Below are 20,683 nucleotides of genomic sequence, written 5' to 3'. Positions count from 1 at the left end.
AACCTTCTTTCTCTAAGCCATCATGATATCTTGACTTTTTTTATTTTTTTTCTACTGGCTTTTCTGCTTCTACTTTTGTTCATTTAAGACATGTTCTCTACTCAATAATTACCAGAGGCTTAAAAAAAAAAAAAAACCCGTAAATCAAATGTAACCACTCCCCGCTATGGCTTCCCAAGACCAGGACTACAAGGTTCAATGACCAAGTCCCTGCTTGCCTTTTTGACCTCCTCTTCTACCAACCTTCCCTTTGTGCACAATGCTACAATCAACATGTTCATTCTTTTCTTCTTTGGACAGGACAAGCCTAGTCTAGTATAAGGACCTCTGCACTTCTTTGTGTCTCTGTCTATGTCATTCTCCCCCCATATCATCCCATGGTCAACTTGTTCGTTTCCTTCAAGTCTCTGTTCAGATGTCACCATTTTAGAAATTTTTTCCTAACACAATCTCTATTGCACATCTGTTTTATCATCCTCAAAGCACGTTGCTGTTGTGGGCCTCTGAATCAATTCTGACTCATAGTGACCCTATAGGACAAGGTAGAACTGCCCCATAGGGTTTCCTAGGCTGTAATCTTTATGGGAGCAGATTGCCAGGTCTTTTTTCCCCACGGAGCCTCTGGCTGGGTTTGAACTGCTAACCTTTTGGTTAGCAGCTGAGTGCTTAACTGTTGCACCACTAGGGCTCTGCTCAAAGGACAAAATACTATCTGAAAGTGTTTTTTTGTTAATTTTCATCATCTGTCTCCTCTACAGGGACCTCAACTGGGTTATTTATCACTGAAACCTCAGCTCATAGGACAAATTTTGGCATTCTGTAAATAATTATTGAGTGAATGAATACAATGGTAACTCTTTGCCCTTCAAGTTCTCAGACCACAGACACTCTACAAATGATCATGGCTGTGTTTACATGAAGTAAAACACGTATATTGTTATGCCAGAACATTTTATCAATCATAATCGGGTGTGAAAGAAATATTTACGAAAAGCTAAGTGAAGTTTTAGTAAAGTCCAAAACATTTTCCTTCTCAAGAATGACAATTGTTGATTATATTCATAACAACTCAATTCAAAAAGTTACCAGAAAGTTTTACCAGATTATGCAAAAGGCCAAGAATGGTGTAAACAATAGAGCACTGTTAAGTAAGGAGACCAAGTTCTTCATCAGCACATGCCACTCACTGTGTGCAATTTTGGTCAGGTACTTCTTTGCTCTGAGACTCTATTTTCTTATTGGTAAAATACAAGAATGAACTAAATGACATTTGAAACCCTTTAAAGTCTCCAGACCCTGATTGCCAAGGTCAGAGGTTTGCAACATGGATAGCCCTGATTACAAAATTCAATCTTCTCTAACCCTAAGTGATTCACTCTACTTTGAGCTTTCAGGGAGAAAATCCTAACCTCATCACATTTCCAACAAAAATCAAGAAATTTCTAGGCTAAAGTGGAGAGGTGATCAGCAATTATTTAACAAATCCTTTTCATTCATTTCAGCATTTACTGAGCACCTACAACCAGGCACTGTTCTGTTCTCATAGAGCTGCCATTACTCTAGTTGAAAAGAGGAACGATATGTAAGATACATAAGTAAAATACATAGGAAACTACATAATGTTAGGTGCTGTGGATATAAAATAGACCATGAAGAGGCAATAAAAAGAGCTCTGGGAGGGCTGAAATTTTAGATAGGTTGGGCAAGGAAGGCTTTGCTAAGATAGAGACAACAGAATAAAGACTCAAAAGAACCACAGGAGTGAGTCATGCAGATATCTTGTAGCGGGAGGTAGATTCTAGGCTGAGGAAACAGTGAAGTCAAATACCTTGGAACGTGGCTGATATGTTCAATAAACAGAGAGCTGGCCATCGTGGCTAAAGCAGAAAGAGCAAAGGAAAGAGTAACAGGAAATAAGATAGGTGAGAAAATGGGAGTCTTGCACTCAGGGAAAGATGTTGGCTTTTACTCTAGTGAGGTTCAAAGCTATTGGAGGATTTCCGATAGACTGTATTTTAATAGAATCTGTTTGCTATGATGCAAATTGTGTATGTGTGTGTGTGTGTGTGTCTGTGCTTATGCTTACAGGGAGGCAAGGACAAGAGGAAGTCCAATTAGGAGGTTATTGGGATAATTCAGATAGAGATACTGACCAAAGTGGTCACAGGGAAAAAATGGGAAATGGTCCAATTCAGGATATATTTTAAAGGTAGAGATGTCAGTATTTGCTGACAAATCCGACATGGGGTAGAAAGAGTTAAAGAAGTTTATCTTTAGGGGCCCCTAGCTCATTTCCAGTGAGCTACACATATTAATACTTGATCATTTTTATGATCAAATATTCCCTTCCTTTCTAAGCAATCATGCTACTTAATCAGCACTGTGATATTCTGGAGCTGTAAAGAACCATAAAAGGTTGGACTGGACAATGGGATAGAAAATGGTGCTGGTGAAGAATGAGCTTCTTGGATCAAGTAGACACATCAAGTAACACAGCATCTCCTGTCTGGAGAGGAGATGAAAGGGCAGAAGAGGTCAGAAGCTGGCCGAATGGATACTAAAAGAGAGAGTGGAGGGAAGGAGTGTGCTATCTCATTAGGGGGAGAGCAATTAGGAGTATATAGCAAAGTGTATATAAATTTTTTATGAGAGACTGACTTGATTTGTAAGCTTTCACTTAAAGCACAGTAAATAAATTAAAAAAAAAAAGAACCATAAAAGATGATCTGGGCTTGTTTGTAGATATTCTGCAGGGGTGATGATTTTCTTGAAAATTCCAAGGACACCTGCTCTATGCTTTCAATACACTGTTAATTCCAGCTTCTTGCCCTTGGGGTCATGTGATCTTTACAAGTCATCCTCAGCTGCCTTATAGCTATAAGCATTAATTCACAAACTGAAGTGTTATAGGCCTGGCTCCTTGATGGAAAAGGCAATACTTTTATATATTGTATATCTATTTCAGAAAATACATATACATCTCTACTCTGTACACAAGAGCATGGAATAACTTATGTGCTGGGTTTATGTTTTCTATCCAAGAACCATGGATAGAAAATATATATTCAAACTTTTCTGACCTAATATTACAACTGAGCTTCCCAGAAAAAATTGCATGACTACTACAGAAAATCAAATTTATACAGCACCCAGAATAACAATCCCCAAATCTGATGGGTTATGAGGATCTACAAGGGATTTTGCTAAGAATGTGAATCTCTATACCTCTTAACCTGGTATAGAGGGCCAGCGCAGGCAAGGAAGATCCTAGATGAGATGGATTTGCACGATAGCCAAATGATGGGCTCAAATACGCTAGCAATTTTGAGAGTGATCCAGGACAGAGCAACACTTCCTTCTGTTGTATGTAAGTTAGCCATGAACTGAGGCCAACTCAAAGACAGTTGTCCATCTCTGCCTATCTTAACCTGATGAATTAGAATCTCTGGCAATGGGGCCCAAAGCATGCATTTCTGATACATTTCCCCAGTGATTCTGACGTTCTTCCAGGTTTAGGAACCACTAGCCTAGCAGCTCTGTGTTTATGGATCACTGTTAAGAGTGCGACTTCAATGACAGTGATGACTTGGGATTTCTCTCATATTACTTACGTGCTGGCTGTTATGCTATGGTCAAGAAGGAGTCCCTTCCATAGACACTTTGCTTGTCCACCCTCCCCGTCTGGTTTGGAAAGGTCATTTAGTCTCCAGATGTGGTGGGCAGTGGGGTCACAATAGGCCCAGAAGAGTCGGGAAAGTGAGATTAGGTTTTCAGTCAGTCAGAAGGAGACTTGGAAAATGCTGCCTATTATGCATACCTAATATAAATTCTGCTCGCTAAGCAAAGATGAGCAAAATATTGCTCTAGGTCCAAATAGGTAAAAAAAATAAATAAATAATAAGCCTTAGAATCAGGAAGCAGTTTATGCTCCAGAACCTTCCCACCCCCCTATGGATCAGGCCAAGGCTAGACTTTATCTGGAAAACTTTATCTGGTTCTGCCATGCCCTCCTTCCTCACAAGAGTTTGCTGAAGAGTAGGCTCTCAATAAATAACATGCACCTGAATTCCTGTCTCAGCCCTTGCTTTTAGGGAACCTGGCCAAAGGCAAATGGGATGAGGAACAGTCCTAGAAAGCAGACCTGAAAGACAGAATGCTGAAGGTAGATCACTCTTCAGCTGGATCATAGTGCAGACTCTATCATGGATTTAGTTTTGAGAGTCCCTGACATGCAGCAGTACTACAACTGCTAAGATTTCCAAATATGATGATCAGGGTTGGAATGCAGGTGAGAGTTCATTCGCTGGCTTGTGCACCATTTCTGGTGCTTGAGATGTGTGGAAGAAAAATCAGGACTGTGAAAGAAGGTGTCTACTGCTGAATGCCGCTGATGTTTTGAAGAGAGAAAATGGCAGGTACCGGGCAATCAGTTACTGACTTAAAGTGAAGTGTGGGAGTCCAGCAGTTTCCTTGGAAACATTTAAAAAGATTTCATCTCATTAGTGATTAATGAACAAATAGGATCTTACCAGGGAGATGAAAAAGTTCTAAAACTGATTTATGGTGACACAAATTAACTTGGTAAATTTAATGAAAAAAAAAATCATTGAATTGAATGAATGATGTAAATTGTGTGACTTCAAATGGGTGAATTATGTGATATGTAAACTATATGGTTCAATAAAATTATAATTAAAAAGACCCACATCTCCTTTAGCTGGAGGGCAGACAAAGCTGATGATTAGGCACATAGATTAACTGTTAGAGGACAGAATTTCATAGACCAAATTTTTAGCCTAGACAGTTCTCTTATGCCAAAGCTAGAGCGCTGATAAGGGAAGATATTCTCACTTGGAATAGGGGCATATTCTTGAGAACTTTGAACTCCCAGATAATCCTGAACACTCTGAGCTTATAGAAGCAGACCACTTTCCCTTGCTCTAAGACTTTGAAGAAACCCTAAATGAGTCAGGTGTCTTATAAGGCAACGATGGCATTTCTCTGAATGTTCCCACTCCGTTCCCAGGCAACAGATCAGTCACATTATCATCTAACTGGAAGGGTATATGCCAAAAGAGAAAAGAGATTATAAACTAATAGAGCTACAGACTTGGTCTACATGTACTGGTAGGAACATGGAGAATACATTTGGGAGTGGATTCCATTGCTAGATTAAAGTGGAGAGAAGTAGGATATAAAGTTAGATGTGGGAGAATTTATTGATATGGGATAATTTAGCATGAGTGCCCACGGTTTCAGAGGTGCTAGTATCTAGTGGGGGACAATTCCAAGAGCAGATACAGTAACAGTGCCCTTAAACTTAGCTATGGCTTTCACTGGTCACTTTACACTCCTGTCAGTAAACCAGCAGCCATACTATCGGGTGTCATTAAACCAGTGTCCATACTACCAGGCGTAATTAACCCTGATGGTCATGAGAAGTAAGACTACTGCTACTTAAGGAGGTGGAAAGGAATATTTTGGTACCCACATAATCTACTGGGGCATCTCTTGATACTCTGGTGCCCATTTTTGATTCCAAATGAGAAGGTACAGCAAACAGAGCCTGATAAAAAATAAGGGCACGATAACCAGAGGCTCATGCCACTCTGGGAGGAGGGTATGGTTCATCCTAAGGCAAGCCACCCACTCCTGAGAAATGCTCCTGGGAGTAAGAGTAATCTGGAATGGGTGGTAGGAAGGCAGATATGAGGAGTATCAGTTACATCCTCGGGACCAACTGCAGCAGAAGGGTTATAGTCCATCCCACTAATCCTCTTGAAAATTTCCCCAGAAATGTTGGACCAAGAATTCAGGAGAAGCTATGGCCGGACAGAATGAGTTTAATGTGAGAAGCAAGTGTATGTGAGCAATGCAACAGATGAATTATAAAGACACAGCTTTGCCCCACCCAGACCACCTTTGCTGGACTGGACACCCAGACCTCAGTCTCTGTGACATTGGCTTGTTGCTCATCTTGTCTCTCTTATCTGGAGAACTGCCTTCTGCTGATGAGAGTGGCCTCACACAGTAAGTATGCATATACCCTTTCTACATGGTATAAAGGACTTCACAACTTTGGAGAGTGAGGGGCTGTAAAAGGCTAGAAGTACAGAGAAAACAACTAATACCTAGGAGTGAGGCGAGTACCAGACTAACAACTGACACTTTCTGATTTGGAGATATTGAACAAGTTTCCACCTCTTTCGAATTGGTGTCCAAGTTTAAAACACAACAAGGTTGGAAAAGTCATCTAAGGGTCCATCCAGGTTCAGAACCCTATTATTTTAACTCAAAGAGGTAAGATGACGCCCTCCTTGGAGGCCTGTATTACTCCAAGTTCAAAAGCTAGTGAAGAACCAGGTTATAGGATCCAGGACAATATCTTGAGGAACCCAGAATATACAAAACTGCCATGTGACACAGGTAAGGAAGTTTTGTGAGCAGAGAGAAATAATCACTTCCCTTTCCTGCAGTTCGGATCCGCCAGGCGCTCCTTGGAAACTCTATGGGGCAGTTCTATTCTGTCCTGTAGGGTCGCTATGAGTCAGAATCGACTTGACGGCACTGGATTTGGTTTTTTGTTTTTTTTTTCCTGAATAACAGCCACCCCATTGTTCTTGTTTTGTTAATTACAATTAGAAGAGGTAATGAATGTAAAGCTCTTAGCACTTTGCCTGGCAATTTACCCACTGGGCCCTTATCTATTTGAGAGTACCAGCTGTCGTGGAGTGAACTCTAACTCATGGCGACCTCATGTGTGCCAGAGAAGAACTCCACACCATAGGGTTTTCAATGGCTGATTTTTTGGAAGTAGATCATCAGGACTTTCTTCTAAGGCACCTCTAGATGGACTTGAACCTCTAACCTTTTAGTGAGTAGATTTATTACTTTTCTTTGTGGTTACCTTGAACTTTACCTTAATTCTCTTAAAATTAAAACAGTCTGTTATTGTTATATCTTGAAATCGCCTTGACTTCCTCCCCAAATAGAAGCTCTATAACTACATCTTTTACTCTCTGTTTTTGTTTTGAAATTGTTGTTTACAGCTTAACTCCTTTGGTTCCCTGTAGTCATTTTGTTTACCTTTATTTTGCTTTTGTGAAGTCTTTATCTGGGTTGGTATCTGGGTAATGTCTTGTGTCCTTATCTCAGGTTGTTGTCTGATATCATTGGTTCTCTACTCAAGGGCTCCCTTTAATATTTCTTGTAAGGCTGGTTGGGTTTCTACAAACTTTCTTAGTTTCTGCTTATCTGGGAATGTCTTAGTTTCGTCATCATTTTTGAAAGGCAATTTCGCTGAATATATGATTCTTGGCTGACAATTCTTTTCCTTTGGGCTTTTACATATGCCATCCCATTCCCTTCTTGCCTGCATAGATTCTGGTGAGAAATCAGCATTAAGTCTTATTGGTGCCCCTTTGTACCATCCGGGACTTTTTAGATTTCACTACCACCCCAAAAAGGGCATGAAGTAAACTCTCAGTTTTATGCATACATTTTCTATTAAGTCAACCACAATTTAGGAGATTCAGTGCTATTTTACAGTTAGAATTTTATATAAGCCAATCCAGACATACTTCTACCTTGAGAATAAGGATAATTACAACCATAATAACAAAAGACCACTTTTTAAATAATCAACATCACTATAATTATTTATCCAATAAAAAGAGACACCTTGAAAGTGGCAAGTTTTTATAGCTAGAATGTTATTAAATATGAATCCCAAAAGGACAAATTCATAGAAGAATGAACAACATGTTCTATTAAAAATAGTAATTTGCTGACAAATCTGCAAATGAATGATGTAATTATACAAACCAATTTGACTTTGATGTTACTAAAAGCTTTTTGCAAAAAGTTGGGGAATATTTTTTCATATCTTGCAAATATTGAAAGACAGAGTCTATTTCTTCTTTTTTCCCCCAAATAGAGGTGATTACATGTAAATTACTTTTAAGTCCTATACAACTGTGCTTATACTAATGACATATCCAAGCCATTTACTTAGTGAAAATACAGACATTCTTTTTCATTATCTAGATCTGTGCTGCCTAGTAGGAGCCCCTGGGTTGTGCAAATTGTTAACACAATTCTAAGATGACCCACAATGATACATGCCCTTGTATAATCGCCTCCCCTTGAGTGTGGGTAGGATCTGCAACTTGCTTTTAACCAATAGACCATAGCAAAAGTGATAGGATATAATTCTTGACATTATGTCTCATTATATGGCAATAGTGAGGTGACTCTGGAGATGTAATTAAGGTCCCAGAACTGTCAATTTTGAGTTTATCTGAAGGAGATTATCCTGGGTGGATCTGACTTAATCAGGTAAGAGCTCTTAAGAAGGGTCAGAAACTCCAAGCAGAGGGTTTTGGCTCCTCTGAAGAAGCAAACAGCAATAATGTGAATTTCCTATGGAGAATACCAAATAGCAAGGAACTGTGGGGGAATGAGAATGGAGCTGAGAATGGCCACTGGCTGACAGCAAGAAAGTGTGGACCTCAGTCCTACAACTTCAAGGAACTAAATTCTGCCAGAAATCACGTAAGCTTGAAAGAAGACTCCAAACTTCAGATGAGGATGCATCCTGGTCAACACCTTGAATACAGTCTTGTGAGAACCGAAACAGAGGATGCCGCTAAGCTGTGTCCAAGCTTCTGACCTACAGAAACTGAGATAATAAATGAGTATAGATTTAAACCACTAAGTTTGTGGTAATCTGTTACGTAGCAATAAAAAAAAATAGAAAACTAATATACGTATCAAAGACCACCTGTACTTTTTCTATACCATGATGGTTGTAACTCTCATTTCTTTTCATTCTGCAACCCTAAACTTAGAGATAGTTATTTCCTTGTCTTTGCTACTTTTTTTAAAATTTATATACCATATTATAATTACTAGTTTAAATATTTGTCTTTCCTACTAGACTCAGCTCCCTAATGGAAGAGATAGGGTCTCATCTTGGTATTTTCCTAGCAATTGGCTCATAGGAGAGTCTCAATACATCTTAATTGAAATGGCCTTAATTTATTGAAAAAAAGAAGAGGGCTCTATATCTTTAAATACATTCCTTGTCATTTTTTTCTACAAAAGAAATTAGCATGTATATATTTTAAAGCTTTATACCATAGGAAGGAAGTACACCAAGGAATTTACATAAATTTATACAGAAGGTTCTGAATCTGATACAGCAGTCAATAACCCTAATACCTGGTCTATAACTATAATTGCCACTACAATTTCTGTTACATTCAATTTTTCTCAAAACAGAACAAAGAAAGCTGCCAGCAAATTCATTAATCACGGGATCTCACAAAAGAGATGGTCTGTGACTGCTGACATTTTTTTTTGACAAAAGCCTTATTAGTATGCTAGGGTACTAGTAAAGCAACCAAATATACGACCTGCACTTCTAAAGAGGGCAAGAAACCCAGTGCGCTTGAAGAGAAGGGGTCCTCAGATGGGCATGGGTTCATGAAGGACTGTTTGGAGCTCTGTGATATGTGTCACCGAACGTATCGCTCCTCAGCTATTCTGCTCTTCATGTTACACAGGGTACCTTTCCCCACATTCTCACCTTTCACCAAGGTACACCTCAGTTCTAGCTAGGAAATACTAACAATTAACACTCCCTTAGATGCTACTGTTATGTTCTGCTTATTGAAACACCAACAAATATTTGGGAAAAAAATGTAGTTTTTGGTAAATAAAGGCACCACAATGTTTTTAGTGAAAGTTAGACATTTTAGCTATTATTTTTTGAAAGCGCTTCTTTTACTGTTGGTAGAAAGATAAGCTGGAACGAACATTTGGGAGAGAGCAATTTGGCAATATTTAACAAAATTGCCTTGAAAATTCCCTTTGAGTCAGCAACTTTACTTCCAGGGACCCCTTTCTAGAAAAACACTAAATGAAATGGTTTTCATCCATAGGTTGCATCATTGTGTTAGCACTTGCATAGCCTAAGCATAACGCAGTTATGCATCAAGGCTTGATCCTGTGGCCCCATTTCTTCAACAATGCTCCTCAATAGTCTAATCACACAAGACAACACAAAACGCAACCTGTCAGAGTCCTATTGCTTTTAATGGCATCATTTCAAGATGCTGCTGATTTTGGAACAAATAGGCCTGTACTTTTAATGAGACCCTTAATTATCTTCCCCCATTATCTCTGTGAATGCAACTTTTTAATAGCCTGGTACAAAGAGTTGGTGCTGGTGCTTTGCTGAAGTTCAATCTACTGAGAAATATCATAGGCTTTTTTTTTTTTTTACAGATGATTAGAATATAATAATTACCATAGATCATCAGAAGGATGTGTATACATTCTCCTGTGACTCTAGTAAATGGCAGAGCCCTTTAACACTGCTGTATATTGCTTCACTTGCCTGGATGTTATTTTAAAGGCAATGCACACACACACTTTAGCTTTCTGAGTCTAGAATTGTCACATAGCAGCCCTCCACTACACCTCCATCTTAGCAGTTCTAATCTTTCACATAGTAAACTCACATTTTTCTCTCCAAACGATTTCTCCTGGATCATTCATTTTCTCTCTGTTGAAGACGCCTGCCTTCCCTTGACACAAACAGGAAATGTTTCTAATGAGTCATAAAAAATAAAAAGATTACAGTTAAAACTCAGATTCTAGAGAATAAATTACCAGCTGAGTGACTCAGGCATATTACTTAACCTTGCTGAATCTCAGTTTCCTTATTGGTGAAGTGGGGGTAACTGTTGTATTTCCTCATACACTAACCACAGGATGAAATGAAGTCGTAGACACGGAATATGTCTTCAATAAGAATGAGCTCTTATTATCAGTTTAATTATAATTACATCAATAGCACCACCTAGAAGAGGTGGTCCCTCTTTCCTGACTATCTTCTGGTATACCAGCTCAGTGGAATTCCTAGAGGAAACAGGGTTATGAACAAATCCCATATTTACTTCCACCTTTTCATTTCTTCCCCAATTCCCATAATTTCTAAACAAATAAAGAAAGACTGAAAGGGAAATGGCATCTTTGCAGGCTTTATACCATTTGTGGAGTATACATGAAAGAGTTAAGGGCTGTCTCATTTTTGTGCTTACTTTAGAGTTCTAACAATAGGTTTCATGTCTATGAGCTTGAGGATTTTTATCCTCAGGTGATAAGGCCACCTTCTTTTCTCTTCAACTGCCTGCCAGTCACTAACCACGCACCAAGCCAGACTGCCACACCAACCTTACTACAATCACTCAATCGATTACACCTCCATACTCTTTTTCATTGTACAAATTGCTAACAAAAATTTAAACAAGATAGAAACCCTGGTGGCATAGTGCTTAAGTGCTACTACTGCCAACCAAGAGGTCGGCAGTTCGAATCCGCCAGGCACTCCTTGGAAACTTTATCAGGCAGTTCTACTCTGTCCTATAGGGTCGCTATGAGTCAGAATTGACTTGACAGCAGTGGGTTTGTTTTTTTGTTTTTTTATGCTCGTATTCAAAGTCTTATCTGTATAACATTAATACTTTGATGTATTATCAAATATTAATAATTTCTTATATGTGAAATAAAAAATCTTTCATGAATAACTTCCCTCCACTGAGTTCAGTGGTTTAATGTAGATTATATGTTTTTCATACTCATAAGATAGATCATATGTTAAGTATTTAATATCCTATCAAATCCATCAATTTTTTTCAGGTGATTACTACCATCAAGACAATCTTCTCCTTGTCTGTTTTCTTTTCACCCCCAACTTTGAAATAGATCCCCATTAATTCAGAATTTTCACTTGCAGATTCAAGAACCAGTAAGCATTGAAACAGCCAGCCCACTGCGTTCTTACATCCATACATCTTTATACACAGAACACTGAAATCAAGGGAAGGGGTCTGGGGTTAGAGAGGGGTACTAGAGATGGGGATGAAGAGTCAGGATTCTGGAGTCAGAGACACCTGGGTTCCATCTCTTGGCAAGTTTCTCAGCTGCTAGGCGCCTCATTCTCTCATCTGTATAATGTAGATAATACCAGAATCTATCTCCTTGGGCTGCTTTGAGGACACAAGTATTTTGCATGGTGCCTAACTTATAGAAAAAGACTCCATTCATTGTTATCATCAATGACCACACAAGTACATAGAAATAGCCTGAAATTAAATTCAAAAGATATTTGTTCTCACTTAGGTATATCATTAACCACCTGGTTCGGGTGAGTCACTTTCCTTCCTTGGACTTCAATTTCCTCACCCATTTGTGTTATCTTTCCATTCTAAAATTTATTTTAATTGAATCTTTTATTACTGATTTGGGGGTCAATATGGTGAACACCAGTGATTATACTGACATTCTTGCAACACATTTATTGTAATAGACACTTCAGAAACTGGGAATGTAGTGAACAAGATTATAAAGCAAACATGCGAAATTACAGATTACTTATAATTCAGAAGTAGTGACTACAAGGAAGCAAAAAAAGTATGATACAGTGTGATAAATGCTATAATAAGGGGGCTTTAAGGTGGTGAAGAAAGGTGGGGAGAGATGGAAGTAGTTCGGGGATGCCTTACTGAAAAAATAATACATAAACAGAGAACTGAATGATATATAGGAGTTTCAAAGTTTACTTTCAAAACCCAAGAGATAACATTTATGTGGAAAACTGTTTGCCCCTCCTTGAAATGATTCAAAATTCCTGGACTTGTGTCAGCCTTCTCTTCATGTTTCCCTGATTTTCACTCACCAGCCATCTCTTGAGGATGGTAAGTGTGCTGACTGTAGTCACAATTTGTTGCATTTAATTTGCAATGGGAAAGGAATTCAAATAACCAATTTTCTTAGAATTCTGTACTTAAAGAGTTCTAAGGAAAAAGCATTCCTTGGCTATTTAACCATCTTTGTTTTACTTTATAAAAAATGAGGGGGAAGGTTGTTACTGTACTATACTTTACAATACTATACTTTAGATAATTGTAATATTTTTAACATGCCCTCTGGATAAAAAAGGGGTTATAATTTGTTTTTTGAACAATAGGAGAGACAGATAAATGCAATTAGACACAGATATTGAAAGGAATATTTTATGTAAAAATTGGAAATTCAAAAGCTTCACTATTTTTCTTGAAAGAAAAGATTCCCTAGTATAAGTCCTATAGCAATTCCTTTTGGAAGTACCATGAACCTAGTTAATGTCTAGATTAACACAGTTAATGTCTAGATTAACACAAACAAGAAATGCTGTATAGGAATTCTACCACCTAAGGTGGGAACTGTGTGTGTCTCTGTGTGTAACTGTGTGTGTGTACGTGTGTATACAAAATTATTTGGGACAAATCTGCCTCAGATTAACATCAAAAAACTTGTAGGGGATGATTTATTGATATATTAATTTATGATTATCTCCCTGCTGTAAAGAATGAAAAAGGAAGACTGAGAGTGGCTTCTCCCTCCCTTTCCAATTTCTTCTTCAAAGCAGGGCATTAAATCCCAGAGACCTTAGACTCTCTCAAATCAGAATTAGGAGTCTTTTTGTTTTGGGGGAAAGTTTAGGCTTTATCTATATCTACTGTTACATACAAAAAAAAAAAAAAGTTCCTTTTTATCTCTGGTTACATGTTTTTGTTTGTTTTAAAGTCTACTTCATCTGATATTAGTACAGCAAATCTGCTTTTCTTGTGATTGCTTTTGCATGATGTATCTTTTTCCATCCTTTTATTTTCAATCTATTTGTATTTTTAGATCTAAAGTCTGTGTCCCATAGATAGCATATAGTTGGATTTTTTTTTTAATCCAGTGTGACAATCTCTGTCTTTCGGGACTATTTAATCTCTTCACATTTAATGTTATTATTGATAAAGTTGGATTTATATCTGCTGTTTCATTTTTTATTTCTATTCAGTTCATGTATTTTTTCTTCCCTATTTTTCCTTTATTGCTTTCTTTTACATTAGGTGAATATTTTCTAGTGTAATATTTTAAGTTTTTAATGATTTCTTCCACTATATTTGAGGAGTTTTTTGTTTGTCTACTTGTTGCTGTAGAGTTTACCATATACATCTTAACTTAAAATCTACTTTGGACTTATTCTAACTTAATTCTAGCGAGATCAAGTCTAGGCTTTTAACAGTACTTGTTTTATGAAAATATAAACAGCCTAAAGAAGAGCTACGCTGGAGCTTAGAGAGTAAGCTAAACTGGCTGAGTGCAAAGTAGGACATTCCAGTGTCAAACTGAAAATAAACTGGGGCATACAATACAGAGACTTCGAATCGGGCAATATGAGAGGCTGGAAAACTCAGAACTTTCTCACTACAAGCATCTAGAAATGCTACATAAAAAAATAGTAATAACTAACTTCCTTTTATGTGCACACTCATAATAAAAGGGGGCATTTCATAGGATAAAGAGGAAAAGACAAGCATGTCCACTAAGCTGTGGCTGCCTTAAAGGTGGGATGGAAATTGCCAATCCTGGGCATCAGGAACTTGGATTACAATGCCCAAATAGGGACATAAGATTGGGCCCTGAGCCTATGTGAGGCAAGGATTTGGAACTAAGATCACTGACTGCATGATGCTAGGAAAAATGCATTATCGGTAAAAGATGAAATGAAAAATCAAAATCCAAAATTAGCACAGGGGAGCAAAAATAATTTATCTCTTACTCTGAGCTATACATTTCCCCTGAGAAATTGTAACCACAAGGTTGTGCTTCCTATTAATTTGAGGTTGCAATTTATACTATTCAACTTGTTCAGAAACGAGAATGGCAAGACTTTAACTCACATACTTTGGATATATTATCAAGAGGGACTGGTCCCTGAAGAAGGACATCACACTTAGTAAAGTAGAGGGTCAGCAAAAAAGAGGAAGACTCGCAATGAGATGGATTAATACAGTGGCTGCAACAATGGGCTCAAGCATAACAACGATTGTGAGGATCGCGCGGGACTGGGCAGTGTTTCGTTCTGTTGTACGTAGGGTCATTATGAGTTGGAACCAACTCGACAGCACCTAACAAAAACAGAAACCCCCAACTCAAGTGATGCAAAAATGATCCACAACTGCTGACATTCTTAGAGTGTCCATCAGAAAAAAACCTGGAGAAAAGTGCTGTACCCTCGGCAGTGTAGGATTCTATCAGACAAAGTACCACCAAGATAAACACGCAAGAAAAAATTATAAAATACAAAAGGAAACATTCTGTCATTACTAAGAATTAGGAGACACAAATGGATAGTTAAATTCCAAGAACTTCAGATAATAGAAAATCTCAAAAGAATATGAAAATTAAAACATAAACCATGTAAAAATAAGAACGAACAAGGATTTGGGAAAAATTAGGCACATATTTCAAAAGTATCACAAGGGCTGCCTAGAGTCAAATATTAAAATCACTGAAGTAAGTTTAATAACCACCAGGTTCACACAAATTAGAAAAGCTGGCAATGACAAGTGTTGGCTACAATGTAGAATGACGGGAACTCATACTGTTGTGTGTAATTTGGTAAAAATGCCTACAAAACAAATTGGCATTATCTAGCAAATAGAATATACTCTTTTACCCAAGTGATTCTGCTCCTGGAAAATACCCTACAGGAACTCTTGCCTCTATGCAGTAACAAATTTATACAAGAATTTTTATAGTAGTACAATCAATAAAAAAAAAAAAAAAATCAATGGGAATTGAAAAATTGTGGTATATTGACAAAATGCAATATTATACACTTGAAAAAGACAAACATATCAACGTCGATAGATCTCATAAACAGTCACTTTAGCGGAAAAAGGCAAGTTGCAAAAAATATTTGAAGAATAGTTTCATTTTTATAAAAGTCAAAATGTATAAAATGAATAGCTATATAAAGTTTACTTAAAGAAGTTTCATTTTTAGCACTGTGCCATCTATATCCCAGTGCCCTTGGTAGCTGGCCATTTTGGGAGTAGTTTCTACTTTATCCTCTGAATGTTTTTCATCTTGTACACAAAAGGTAGCATACTATATCTATTGTTATATTGACCTACCCATCTACCCTTCTAAACTTATTTTTGCACTTCACAATATAGCCTGGAGATGATTCCTTGTTACGACATCAATAGCTTTCTTCCTTCATTTATTTAAATGGCTGCATAGCTCTCCACTGTATATCATTTATTTAACCAGTTCTCTATTAATGGATGTTTGTATTATTTTCTTTTATAAACAATGCTACAATAAAAACAAATCTTGAATAAATATTGTTTCATATTTGTTGCAGTATAATTTGGGTGCAGATTCCTGGGATTTGGATTATTGGGTCATAGGAAAAATACACAATTTTATTTAATAGTATCAAGTTCTCCACACAGTTTGCACCTTTTAGCTCTCTGTCCACACTGTGTGAGATAGTCCGTTTCTGAATGAATTCACACACACACACACACAAAAACCGATCTTAATTGTTTATATTTTTCCCAAATCTAATAAGTAAAAAATGGACTTTTAAGGAAACAAGCAAAAGCAATCTCCTTTTAGAGAGATGGGAAACCCTTAACCTCTCAGTCTCAGATCAAAGCCATCTGCACTGACTGAGGGGCAGGAAACTCATTTGGACCTATTATCCTGCACACACACACACAAAACAAAGGTCTATTGCCACTGGATGAGGGGCAGGAAACTTGTTCCCATGCAATATCCTCTGATAAGAGGCAGAGTTCAACTGCCATGGAGAGAACAAGAAGAGCACTGAGAAAGCCTCACCCCTGAGGTTTGAGTACATAGAGCTTGCCTAAGATAGAGACTAGAGCAGAAGGAATGAGAATGCTCCCCCGCACCCGGCACAAGGCCCCACTGAGTGAGGGGCAAAGACACAGAGACCACTGTATGCTGTAGGTCACCATACAGGCCTGCAGAGAGCGGGAGCTGAGACAGAGAAAAAAAATTCTTGCATATCAACATTTAAGTACAAGTTAGCAGCAGCCTACTGCTGGAGAAATTTGAAACTTGTGGTACTCTGAAGATAATGAAGCAACAACAAAACCTAAACTTAGCTCAACTACTGACTACATTGACTCAATCCCTCACACTAATGACCAGATGAAAGAAGCATGCCTATTTTGGCTGCGCATACTATTTAGCTCAGTCTGCACATTCTTTTTACACACAACGTCCAACAATCAATAAAAAATTATAAGGTACTTAAAAAAAAGAAAGAAAAAAAAAATTAACAGACCCAAACCTGAAAATGGCCCAGATATTCAGATGTTGGAACTATGACGCAGAAATTTCAAATGCACTACGTCTAATCAGTGAAGCCACCACCAGTCTGTCAGTTTGTTGTACTGTGATGGCTTGCAAATTGCTGTGATGCTTTTCTCTTGAAATATTTTTGTTTAATTTGATTTTGGAATTAGGTAAATGGTTCATTTAAAAAAAAAAAAAAAGATGTCACTTTGATTATTAAGGTGCACTTGATCCAAGCCATGGTCTTTTCAAGTACCTCAAATGCCTACACAAGTTGGATAATGAAAAAGGAAGACAGAAGAAGAATCAATGCATTTGAACTGTGGTGTTGATGTTGGCAAAGAATACTGAACATACCATGGGCTGCCAGAAGAACAACAACAACAAAAAAATCAGTCTTAGAAGAAATACAACCAGAATGTTCCTTAAAAGCAAAGACTTCAACTTGCTTACTTTGAACATGTCATCAGAAAAGCCCAGTCTCTAGAAAAAGTCATCATGTTTGATAAAGTAGAGGGTCAGCGAAAATGAGGAAAATCCTCAATGAGATGGATTAACACAATGGACTTTTGTCCTTTTTATCTAGTTACTTGAAACAATGGACTCAAACATATCAATGATCATGAAGACGGTGCAGGACCGGACAACATTTTGTTCTGTTATACAGAAAGTCACCATGAGTTGGAGCCAACTTGACAGGAACTAACAACCACAATAAGTGAAAGGATCTAGTAAGAATGGTGGATAATCCACATGGCGGAGATTTCAACAGAGAGACAGGAAACATAAAATATGAGTCAAAAATTATTAGATAAAAATTCAAGTGGAATCACTAGAAATAAAAATCCAGTATTAAGATATTAAGAATCCCCAGGGCAGACTTATCAGCAGACTATACCAAGTGGAATAAAGAATTAATACACTTCAATAAAATCAGTAAATTTGAATACAGAATAATAGAAGTTATACAAAATTATAAAAGTAGTGAAAATAGAAAAATAATAAAGCACACAAGATCTGTGGAACAATGTAAAATAGTAATTAGAGTTCCAGAAGAAGAGAGACAGGATAAAATATATTAAAAAATATTTGAAGACATACTCAAATGATTTTCCAAAATATATGAAGAAAACAAATAGCAGATACAAGAAGCTCAAAGAAATCTTTGAAGAGTAAATACAAAGGAAAATCTACCTAGGCACATCATAGGCAAGCTGAAAACAAATCTAACTGCATTAAATTTTACAGTTAAAAGAATACATTTCAGAAAAAGTGATGAGTGAATGAAAAACAAGTTGTTATATAATGTAAACAGAATGATTTCATACATACAAAGCTTAAAAATAACACTATATATTCTTCATGGGAACATATGTGTAGTCCAAGTGGAAAAAATCACATAGGAATAACAAACTCAAATACTGCCTAGTTCTTTCCTCTGAGGAGGAGAGAGACGAGAGAGAATGAGATGCAAGAAACGTACACAGAAGCTTCAACTATTAATATTTTGATTTAAAGGAATGACTTCATATATCTCAAAATGTTAAGATTTGAGCAAGTTAGGTGATGGTTCGCAAAAGTTATACTATTTTATATATTTTTCTCAATGCCTGAAATATTTTGTAATGGAAATAATTTATAACTTTAAAATGTAAGTCTTTTGTTTCAGCTCAGATAAATATGAAGTCTACAGATAGGAATACAACTTGATTCCAGGTTTTGCCTTTATGTCTCTGACATTCTCTTAACTCCTTGAGTGGGCTTCTCCACGGTACTTAAATGGCTGCAGCCTTTACCACGTTACAGCCACATACTCGATCCACTAGTGAAACAGAGACTGGCTTTGCCTCAGTCACCCCAATAATGATAGTAATTGATATTCAAAAGTGACCACTTATCCAATTCCTCTGTCAATAAGACCAAGTGCCCTGATTGCCTTAGCTTAATTTATGGACTCTGTCCCTAAAGCTGGAGAATACATCAACTTCCCTGGAATAACATGGACCTCCAAACAGAAATTAGGAGCTGATGGCAGTGGTATGAATGTTTACTGGGGTGTAAAAAAAAAAAAAAATTACTGGGGTGTAGAAACCACAAATGTCCAACGTACGCTGAATTCTTGAGCAAAGAAGAAGAAGACAAGTTTGCAATTTTCTTTTGAGGGCTGCACTTCTGTAAATGGAGCTTCCTGTACCTACATCAAAAACCAAAAACCAAACCCACTGTTGTCAAATTGATTCTGACTCATTGTTGTTGCTAACTGCCGTCAAGTAGGTTCCGACTCATAGCGACCCTATGCACAACAGAAAGAAACACTGCCCGGTCCTGAGCCATCCTTACAATCGTTGTTATGCTTGAACTCATTGTTGCAGCCATTGTGTCAATCTACCTCATTGAGGGTCTTCCTCTTTTCTGCTGACCCTGTACTCTGCCAAGCATGATGCCCTACTCCAGGGACTGATCCCTCCTGACAACGTGTCCAAAGCATGTAAGACACAATCTTGCCATCCTTGCCTCTAAGAAGCATTCCGGCTGTACTTCTAAGACAGATTTGTTCGTTCTTTTGGCAGTCCATGGTATATTCAATATTCTTCGCCAACACCACAATTCAAAGGCATCAACTCTTCTTCGGTCTTCCTTACTCACTGTCCAGCTTTCACATGCATATGATGTGATTGAAAATACCATGGCTTGGGTTAAGCGCATCTTAGTCTTCAGGATGACATCTTTGCTCTTCCACACTTTGAAGAGGTCCTTTTGCAGCAGATTTACCCAATGCAATGTGTCTTTTGATTTCTTGACTGCTGCTTCCCTGGCTGCTGATTGTAAATGCAAGTAAAATGAAATCCTTGACAACTTCAATCTTTTCTCTGTTTATCATGATGTTGCTCATTGGTCCATTTTTGAGGATTTTTGTTTTCTTTATGTTGAGGTGCAATTCATACTGAAGGCTGTGGTCTTTGATCTTCATTAGTGCTTCAAGTCCTCTTCACTTTCAGCAAGGAAGGTTGTGTCATCTGCATAATGCAGGTTGTTAATGAATCTTCCTCCAATCCTGATGCCTTGTTCTTCTTCATATAGTCCAGCTTCTTGGATTATTTGCTCAGCATACAGATTGAATAGGTATGCTGAAAGAATACAGCCCTGACGCACACCTTTCCTGACTTTAAGCCAATCAGTATCTCCTTGTTCTGTCTGAACAACTGCCTGTTGATCTATGTAAAGGTTCCCCATGAGCACAATTAAGTGTTCTGGAATTCCCATTCTTCACAATGTTATCCATAGATTGTTACGATCCACATAGTCGAATGCCTTTGCATAGTTAATAAAACAGGTAAACATCCTTCTGGCATTCTCTGCTTTCAGCCAGGATCCATGTGACATCAGCAATGATATCCCTGGTTCCACGTCCTCTTCTGAAACTGGCCTGAATTTCTGGCATTTCCCTGTCAATATACTG

This window comes from Elephas maximus, chromosome 2 (assembly GCF_024166365.1).
Source record: "Elephas maximus indicus isolate mEleMax1 chromosome 2, mEleMax1 primary haplotype, whole genome shotgun sequence".
NCBI lineage: Eukaryota > Metazoa > Chordata > Mammalia > Proboscidea > Elephantidae > Elephas > Elephas maximus.
Note: the sequence above shows the minus strand (reverse complement) of the source record.